Below are 10048 nucleotides of genomic sequence, written 5' to 3'. Positions count from 1 at the left end.
TTACCTCACATTGCTGCTGGCTGTGCTTTTTCACAGCAAGCTGGCCCAGATCATCTCCCCAGCCCCACTGGTGTTGTGCAAATCCCAAAATACTGTAAAACCCCCATCCCCTACTCTTTTCACTCTGCTAGTGACCACCGTCAGCCTTGGAGAAATCAGGGACCATCCTGTGCCTCTTGATGCAGGTTTTCCTATAGGTACCTAAGCTGTATCTTTGCTATAGGCTTCAGAGCAGGACTGAATTAAAAGTCGGAGCCAGCAGCGATCACATCCCGCACCTTGCCAGGCTGTCAGTGCTTGGGCCAGAATCTGATGCTTTCAAACACAGGTTGCTTCCCCAATTTTTTTTTTTTTTTTTTTTTGGGGGGGGGGCGGGGTGTGTGGAAATAGAGGCAACATCCCTTGTGAGAACCTAAATATTTTACTCTCCAGCTTTTGTCTTGACTGGCTGGTGTTTACACAGGGGCGAAGAGGCCAGGAGGAAGCGAAGCGATGTGGCTGCTGTGGTTTCAGTTCTCACTCCACCTTGCTACTGAGAAACTGGACCCGTGGTTTGGTTTGTGGCTGGGGGGAAGAGCAAAGGTCCTTGGATCCGATCCCTGCCGGGGAGGCTCTCCCAGCCCCGCAGAGGCACCGGCAACACTGATGGGGGCTTGAGAAAGAGAAGAGAAAACCAGCTCCCCAACAAACGGTGCTCTGGCAGCTCACGGTGCATTAATATTCACTGCAGAGCCAGGGGTGTAAATTCACTGCTATCTCCTCAGAGTTTGCTGTTTATGCTGTTCATTTCACATAGATGTCACTACTGCCTTATGAGCACTCCTCCGAGCCAGCCGGTTAAATGGACCTAGTGCATTATAGTAATGGAGTAACTGTATAAAAACAATGAAATCCAATCTCTTTAAACTGATTTGATGTCTGCCTGAACCACAACATTTCCTGCTAATGGCTTCCTTCATTTTGTAACCGTGATCTCCACCTGATCAGATTACAGCTGTTTTTAATTACAAAGCTAATAGAGTTTGTAGGCAGTGTCAGGCAGACAGCGCATGCCTGGGGTGGGCACGGGGTGGAGGGGAGCCGGTGGGGGCTCTGGGTGACTCTGCTAACACACTCAGCCCATCAAGCTGACTGTCAGAACACTGGGACCAGGGGACAGCTAGGAGGTACAGTGATATTTTTCAGTGTGCAGCCAGCACACCAGTCCCGGGCCAGTCTGTGCGACAGCAGACAGCCTCGGGTTGTGTTCCTGCTCGGTTTGGGGTGCCTTGTCACCCAGCCAGGTGGCTGGTGGTACCCAGGAGATTCATGGTGTGTTTGGTGCTCCTGAAAGGCAGGTGCTGTGGTGGTAGGAAGGCATAAGAAGGGCAGAACCTGCTTTTCTTGATGATGGAGTGTAAAAAGAGCAAGGGAAGGAAAAAAAAAAAAAGGCCAGAATAGGGATGCATGGTGCCATTTGACTTCTGCAACTGATGGGGCAAGAAAGACCATTGTGGATGACTGACAGTGGACAAAACCCTCCAGACTGATGTCTGTCTTATGGGATACCGCAGTCAGCTCTGGGGTCGGCATCCTCTCCCTCGGACCAGGCAGCAAACCCCCGGTGACCCTCTCCGTGGCTCAGCCCCGTCCCCAGTGGCCTTGTTTTGTCCAGCAGTTCATTTGTGTATTGATTGCTGCATTTCTCTGGGTTAGGGGCATGGATCAGCGTAGCTGCGGGGAGAGGAGCAGTTTGAAAGAGCTGTTCCCCAGCAGCGCTGCCCAGGGACTCCTGTATTCGGTGGAGCATGTGCCTGCGCTGCAGGCGAGCCCCGGTTTGACTGCCTGACAGCGGGGAAAAACTATGGGTGTGTTACAGATGGAGCGGAGTAGCTCGTGCTGATGTTTAGGATTCAGCTGAGGTTGGGCTCAATTGAAGTTGGCTGAGAAATCTCAGCAGACAAACAGCAGCGTCTCCTTCTCGTACAAACCTGTCCGGCCATGGGAACATCTTTCATGGGCTGGTGGAGCTACTCTTGTCTACCAAAGCATAAAGCTAGGCAAATGGGATGGCTTGGGGAAGGGGCAGGCAGGAAGAGGCCCCCAACTCAGCTGAGCCTCTGTGGGGTGTCCCCGTTGGTGTGACCCATGCCAGAGGTGTCCCGCTCGATTTGCCGTGCTGCTGGGAATGCTCATCCCTCGCGGTCGTAATGCCAGAGCTGCACAAGTCGGGTTACGCACCAGCCTTGTAAATGATTTAGGGTCCACATCGAGAGCACATCAATTATGTACCCTTGGACTTAATTATTTAGCTTGACAGGAGTCCCTCCCCTTAATTTCTTTGTCTTCTCAGTCTCCCCTTTCACAACAGATCCGTGGATGCTCTGCTGGGAAGGGTGCATTGTCCTGTGTTTCTGCTCCTTCCCAGTATTGTCCAAACTCATCTGTGTTTCCCTTTCCCTTAGCAGATGAGGAAAACAAGCTCCAGACATGACTCCAGGGCAAGGCGAGGGTCTGGGCCTGTGCACCATGGCTGCTGTGCTCTGCCCTTCAGGTGTGTTGGGGACCAGACTCTTCCACCAGTTCTACACTGTGCAAATTCAGGAGGTTCTGGGGATGCTGTAGGTGAGCCGGGTGCTGGGATGAATTTTGTGATTTCCCAAGTCCTTTCTGCCACCTGGTCACCCACCAGCAGCCGGAGAAGAGGGTTCCTGCAGCCCTTCCATGTGCTCGCTGGCAGTGCTGGGGATGCTGCCTGGGGACGATTCCTGCCTGTCACACCAAAAGCCATCACCACACGCCATCATTCAAGTCAGCACTTTGCTCCTCTCCTCCCCCTCTCTTTTCTTCTCCTTCCATCTCTTCCTTTATCTGAACTTTTAAACCCCACGTCTGATGCAGATTTTTACAGTAACTCAAGCCTTTGAGAATTGTTAATGCCGTGCTGTTTTCACAGCGACATTAATATGCACTGCAAAAAATGCCGAGTATCAAAAGTCGGTCACTGCTGCCGGGAGGCTGCGGGTCGCGGTGGCCACGGGAGAGCAGGAGGCGAGGACGCGACCGTGCTCCAGGGGCGCAGCTCGGGCAGGTGAGGCCCCGGATTTGACAGGATTTCCTCTCCGCGCCATCTCTTCGACGTGTCTTGGTATGTCTTTAAACATGTTTATTTTTAAACCCTTAAAAACTACCTTTTTCTAAAATAAATAAATGAAACTAAGACGAGGAGCCTAGGATTTTAAAGCAACCCTACAATAACAAAGCAGTGTGTGCAGATCTGTTGTCACCAGCAACCCTACAAAAACAAAATAATACACGCAACCCCATGCAACGCTGAAACAACTGCTATGGGCATGCAAGGGAGGAAATATATTTTACAACATCGAGCTTAACAAGACTTTGTTCTGCAGTAAACTCAGGGGTCAGAAGGGGGATGTAAGGACCAAAACACCTTGAGCAGTGTAACTTTAATGTCACGCAGCAGGCAGGGTCGTCGGACACGCGGCAAACATCGCTTCGTTAGCACAGGGTTTAATAGTCTGGAAAAGGAAAAGAAAGCAAGGTTTTGCGATGAAACAGGAAGCTCCCTCGAATCCTGGAGCCTTTGAAGAATTGTCAAAGGAATGAGAAGTCTGTCTGTTTGAAAAGGCTCTGGGTTGTGGAGCCAGAGGGGGCAGGGGGACACGGAGAGGGAAGCACCAGTGCAGACCTTCTCCAGTCCCACACTCCACTGTTTGTTCCTTTTTTTTTTTTTTTAATTATTTGATGCTTTTTCATTGCTTAATTTTTTTCTCTCACGCACACATGTGCTCTCTGAAGTTAGCAGGAGTTTTCTCAGAGCAAAGCCCCAATTCTCCATCAGGCCGTTGCCAGTGTGGCTTTGCCCACACCTTGCTGCGGAACAGCGAGTGGAAGTAGCTCTGTGATCCAGGCTCTGCTCACGCCTGATGCACAAACCCATTTTTTTGAGGAAGTGTTTCTGGAGTTTGAAAAGGTCTGGTAAGGTGCTTTTTTTTTTTTTTTGCCTTTTTTTTTTTAAATTTATTTCTGCCCCTTCTATTTTTTGGACACAACACTTCTGCGTGGTTGCAGGAGTAGATGGATGATGCCTCCCCTTCCCAGGCTGCCTGGGTCAGCTGAGAGTCACCAAAGAAAAATGCCTGTACAATTTCTGACCCATTTTCTCATAGTTTGAAATACAACTATCCTGAAAAAGTGTGGTTCAGGGGCTTAGCTGTTACTAGAGGGAATCTGGTTGCCACAAAACATCATGATGATGATGAAAGGCTGTTCAGGGCTGAGTTTAAAGGTCTGTTGCGTGTCCATAAAGAAAACTGGATACTAGCCCTGAGAGAATCTTTCAGCCTGTTGCAGGCATCGGGAGGATGCCCAGTGTGGAGGGATGCCTGTAGGCACGTCTCCGTAGGGAATGGGTTTCATTTCCTTGCAAGCCCAAGGCGGGGAGGTTCAGCTCTTTCTTCCTACCCACCGAGGGAAACAGAATCTGCCCTTCTCCAGGCAAAAACTGCTGGTGATGAGTTGCCATTTCCCCTTGCAGGGTGCCCTCCCCGGTGCCCAGAAATGGCAAGACGTGAGTGGCGAGGTGGCTGAGAGGGAGCACCCAGCCGCTCGGCAGAGAGGGAGAGCCTGGGGAAAGGAGTCTGGAGGAAGAGCCAAGAGACTGTCATGACACTGTGCTCTCCTCTGTGCTAATTGTACGCTTGGGACCAAATTTAGCCTGGTGTAACTCTGCTGAAGTCACCAGGGATTAATTTGGCCTCTGGTGGCTCCATTGTTTTAGCTAAATGAGCCAGAAGAAGCAGCCTATTCTTATCTGCGCACAGTGGGGCGGTGACAGTAATGGCTCGGCGAGGCAGACCCCAAAAGCAGCGTGACTAGGACCCGGGATCGGGGCTACCACGAACTGAACGGGGCTGCAAGAGGAAATGTTTTGACATTTGGGTTATAGATGGAGGCAGGCTCAGTGTGGGCGCGCTAGCAGTGCTCACCGCCGCTGCAGGCGGAGGGGAAGGAGGCTGTCAGGTTCCCTGAATATTCAGCGGTGCCGTTTGGAGTTCCTCAATTCTTCGACCACCGGAGAGGGAAGCTGTGGCTCTGGAAGGGGCATGTGGTGTCGAAGGGGACTTCACGCCACTTCCCAGCCCGGTGAGAAAGGGAGCCCAGGCTGGAAACATCCAAAAAGCACCGTCTGCATCCCTGGGCTGCTTGTGGCTGGGAAGGAGGGATGGGATGGAGCACAGGCTTGCGCGGGGCTAGAGGAGATGGCTTGGGCAGAAGTTTTGGCCGCTGGCCCAAGGCAGCGTGCCAGTTTGGTATGCTGCGAATTCCCTCAAACTTCTGGGAAATTCGGGATGAGTTTGAGTTGTGATTTTTCCAGCCCAGGATAGGTGCCAGCTGTTTCCAAGCAGAGAGGCAGGCATTTGCTGGATGGGCTGCGGGAGCCACGTGCCTCGGCCAGCCGGCATCCAGCCTTGCGGCAGGCGGTTTTGGAGGGGGAATGGAGCAGGCAATGGAGATGGGACTGTTGTCCCCCTTCCCTTGCCCAGCTGCTGCACCCAATCACCCTTTTTCATTCCGTACCCGCTGGGCAGATAAGCACAAGACTTCAGTCTCTGAAACTGTCAACCTGGCACTTTTCACCATGGCTGAATGTGCTTTACAGAGAGTACAAAGGCAGATCTTCTTCTGAGGACAGAGATAACAATAGGTAGGAAGGGAGCAGAGAGCAGACCTGGAGCCTCGCTGCTCCCAGCACTCTTGTACCTCCGCAGCCGAACAGGCGCATTCCCAGCGTCCGGGGTCGGATAATAAGCAGAGCCGCAGCAGCTATTCAGGAGGCTCTGACCCTGGCTAGGTAACTACATAATGAGCCTGTTTGAATTGCTCCCGTCCCTGCCAAAGGGGTGGGATCAGGGGATGCTTTTGTTTGCAATAATGAACCTGTAATTATGCTACATTTCTTGGTTTTAGCCACATTTTTTGTGTGCATGTTGTTCTCTTTGTATTGACAGATTTATGGCCAGGATACTCCGCTGCACCACCAGCCGTACAGCACTGTGTGGAGACTGTCTGACTGTCGTCTCGGAAAGGTGTGGGGAGAGGGGGGGAGGAGGGGTGTGTCTTTGCAGCCCCTGAAGGGTTAAATAAATACATTAAAATTAATAAAAACAGCAGAGGCGCCGCATTTCCAAAAGTCACTTGTTTCAGCAAGGGAAAAAAAACCCCAAACCTTCTGAGCTCCAGGTAAATTAAAAAAGAAAAAGTAGGGAACGATTAAACTACATAAATAAATAAATAACACACACCAGATTCAGCTCCAAGGCGCTCAATAAAATTACACTTTGAAATGCAAGGATTAAGCAGGGTAGGTGACAAGGTAACTTTGTTAACAGGCTAATCTCTCGCCTTAACAGAGACAGGGGATTTACATCTGACTGCACAAAACTGCTTTATGGTCTCTTTTTTTTCCAGCTGGAGATGGTAGGAAGGGGGCAGGATGACATGGGACAGGGCTGGATGTTTTAGAACTATTTGTAAGATGGGTTTAAATGGCGCTCTTCCCCCCCCCCCCCCTTTTTTTTTAAGGTTTGTTTGTGAGTTTTTTAAGCAAGACTGCATGGAAATGTGTCACCAATAATCAGCTGTTTCCGAACAGTTCAGGTAGGGGATGATGAAGATGTCATGGGATGATGAATAATTGGGTAAAAGCATTGGTGGTGCCATTTCTCACTGAATAGTTTTATTTGCTTTCTTATAAAAAGCCAAAAAGCAGCGTGGGCTATTCAAAATGTTATGTCAGGACTTCTTTGCCCTGCGCCTTTCCCTGAATTTCAGCACTTCTTCACCAAGGGATGTGTGAAATCTAACTTGAGGTTACTTTTTTCAAATGGTCCCTCTGTTCTTTGTGGGGGGAAAAAAAAAATAAAATAAAATAAAAATTTTAAAAAAGCTTTATGTCTTTACATTTCTGTCCATTACTAAAATGTGACAATCTGAAATGAGACCTGGATCCCCCAGGTTCGTTCACCCACTTCACTGTACCAGAGTCCAGCCGCCCCCCGCCATCCCTCCCTCCCGCAGCAGGCAGAGTGCTCCTCGCTTCGCAGCTTAGCTCTCGTGAATGTCAGTGTGGATCTCCACGGTGAACCAGGGGAGATGCAGTGGAGCAATGAGAAGTTCAAACCTTCTCCAGACTTTTTTGTTTCTGGATAAAAATGACAATGAGAAAGCCATCTCCTCCATAATGTTCATTTGAAATTCAACAGAAAACAGCAGGCTGAACATGTTCTCTGGTTTTAAATAGATCTGGTGAAAGTATTTATCATGTTGTCTTTGTTGCAGCATTGCTGGGGTATTTGTGCTGGCTGCAGGCAGAAGGGCTGATCCTGGAAGGAAACTTGGTGTGAAGTCCCCAGCCCATTTACAGATTCACGTGCTGGACCATTTCTGGATGAGATTTCAGCTTTCTCAGGTGAGCGAATGTGATCTCGCCTATGAGGGAGCGGGAACCGAGATCCTAGTGAGGGAGGCTGCGGTCCCCCTTCTGCCACTGGGTCAGGGGAAAGTTGCTTTTCCCTTTGCTTTGACGCCTGGGTAGCAGGAGGGAAGATGGTTTCATGCAGGAGGGTTGTGAGCCTCAGTTTAGTATGACTGTTAAAATGTTTCCAAGCCATCAGCCCAAAGCATCTTCTCTACTGACGCTGAAAAAACAAAAAAACGATGTGGTCGAGCATACCCACCAGCCTCTGAACCTCAGGGTTATGCCTGTTCCTGCGTTTCAAGCTACCTTTGCAGGAAGGCGCGTGTAAAGGCTTGGCAGTGTATCTGCCCAAACCAACCATGGCCAGCTTCCCTACAGATGTGCCGGCACGTTGTGGAGCCGATGGAAGCCCAGGCAGAGGTCACAGCCACAGAGGTGCGGCAGGAGGGGAGACGGTGGGACAGGACAGGGCTGTCACACAGCACAGCAGGCCACCCTTTCCCCTGGGGAGCCATCCGACTCTCCGAAGAAAATGCCCAAATTTGGGCTGAGTTAAGTGAACTGGATAGAAGTGCTCATCCAAGCCCTGGCCATGACTTGGCCAGTGGAGACCGGGAGTGTTACGTTGAGACCCCTCAGCAGCGATAACCAGAGCACACGTCTGCACAGCTTGTGGGGGACAACAAAACTTGTCCGTTTGTGGCTGCACACCAGGGCTGTGCAGGCTGCCGTGTGTGTGCCAGGTCCCAGCGGGGCTTGTTGGAGGTGGACTGCTGGCTGTGACCACACCGAGCACTTTCCCAAGCATGCATGGAACAGAGAATATGAATTACCCGCTTTAAAAATCAAACGTAACCCCCAACTCTGAAGTTTATCCACCACTTAGGCACTAAAACATATTCAAACTGAGCAGCAGACACTTATTCTGTGCAGGAATCTGACCAATTGTTTCCCTTCCCTCTCTTGTCCTTATACCTTAAATCATTTTGACCTTTAATTGGCCCTAATTTGCCCACAGACGGCCCTGGGACCCTTCAACACATTTGCTTGTAATTGGGTCCCTTTGTTATTTTTCCAGAGAGCCACCGCTGGTTGTTTCTTTTTGAAAACATCGTGGCGTGTCATTGAGAGCGGAGCCGCTTTTAAATTAGCCCTGCTGGGGGCCAGGAGAGCCCTGTGAAAAGCCCAGCAGAGAGAGACAGAGCTATCTAAACGCAATTATCATATCACTGAGAAAACGTGAAACCAGCCCGAGCTTAAGCAAACATCACACGCCCCTCGGCTGGAGGGCGGTAAATACTTTGCTGGGAGGCACGGGGTTGAACGCCACGGAAGAGGTTATCCTGCCATCGCACGTTTCAGCCGGCAAAGTGGCGAGCGAGCGTCTCTTTGCCTCTCATTCGCTACAGCTGGGGATGTAACTTGGCGATGCGTTTTCCTCAGTGGTTTTATTTAAATCCACCTTATTTCAGTGAGCGATTGCGCTGGTACAGCTACGGGGCACTGCACCGCAGAGCAGGAATAGGAAAGTCCAGGAGAGGAGCAGCAATAGCAGTGAGCAACTGTATTAGCAGACGGTGCTTCCCCAGTAAGGCCCTGGGTGCGCTATTAATCTGGCTGTGGCCACAGTTTGCCCCTAGCCCCACTCATAATGTCATCAAGATCTTAACTGTCCAAAGCTAAGTTAGAACAGCAAGGGATAATACCGCAGCTAGATAGCATCTGCACTGCCTCTTGCGCTAATGGACAGTTGTTCTGTAACCGAGTCTCCCGGTTCAGTTAGCCCTGCAGCATGGAGACCTCGCTTTAATATTAGCTCCATGCAGACCTTAAAATCAAGTTAAGTTACAGTGCTGTCAAGCTTCTGACCACGGGTAGTTGTGCCGATGGTCCTCTTGTCACCAGCTGAGACTGAAGCTGGTGCCCAAGCAGCTGGGAGCTGCAGGGTGTCCATAAAGTTATTTTAGTACCAGATCTCAAATCTGGTTTACCTTCTGTGGCTTCAAGCATCCATGCAAGCAGCACCCACAGGCTTCTGCTGCTTTGGTTAGCACACTACATCTCACATTGTACAGAAAATCAAGCGAGCCATGGCTGGCAAAAGCAAGGGCTGGATTTCTGCCCTGCAGAGGGGAGTTTTGTATCAGGTCAGTCTGTCCGTGTATGGCTCTCCAAGGAAAAGACACTGCTGTTTTCACCTGGCTGATGCTAGTGGTCAACAGCAATCGAGGAGGACTTGCTGCTCTGCAAAGGTACCAGGTACGATGATGCCTCCTGTCCCCTGAGGTCATGCGCTGAGACAGGCATGGCAAGATGGTGACTGCAATGTAAAATGCATATGTATGGAAGAAAGACACAGTCCTGCCCTACCAGCATGGCTGCTAAATCTTAGCTGAAGCCAGCAGAGATGGGCCCTTACAAACGGGCAAACCTCACAAGTCCTACATTGCCCATGGGTATTTCTCGATCTGAGGGGCTGGAAGCTGTAATTTCTAATGGTCAAGGCATCTAATTAGAGTTGAAGGTAAGTGAAGTTAGATCAGTAAAGTGCCTCTTAATAGTTGGCAC

At 50.4% G+C, this 10048-nt stretch overlaps 1 long non-coding RNA gene across 1 annotated transcript; it reads left to right on the top strand.

Annotated features, from left to right (window-relative positions):
* Positions 1-2460: 2460 nt before the first annotated feature.
* LOC142603210 (uncharacterized) lies at positions 2461-7448 on the top strand. The gene is made up of 4 exons (XR_012837099.1): positions 2461-3127; positions 6012-6089; positions 6586-6660; positions 7342-7448. It is a non-coding gene; the product is annotated as an uncharacterized LOC142603210 (long non-coding RNA).
* The last annotated feature ends 2600 nt before the right edge of the window (positions 7449-10048 follow it).

Source organism: Balearica regulorum, chromosome 10, assembly GCF_011004875.1.
Source record: "Balearica regulorum gibbericeps isolate bBalReg1 chromosome 10, bBalReg1.pri, whole genome shotgun sequence".
NCBI lineage: Eukaryota > Metazoa > Chordata > Aves > Gruiformes > Gruidae > Balearica > Balearica regulorum.
The sequence above is the reverse complement of the archived record's forward strand: the minus strand, read 5'-3'. Positions and strand labels throughout refer to the sequence as shown.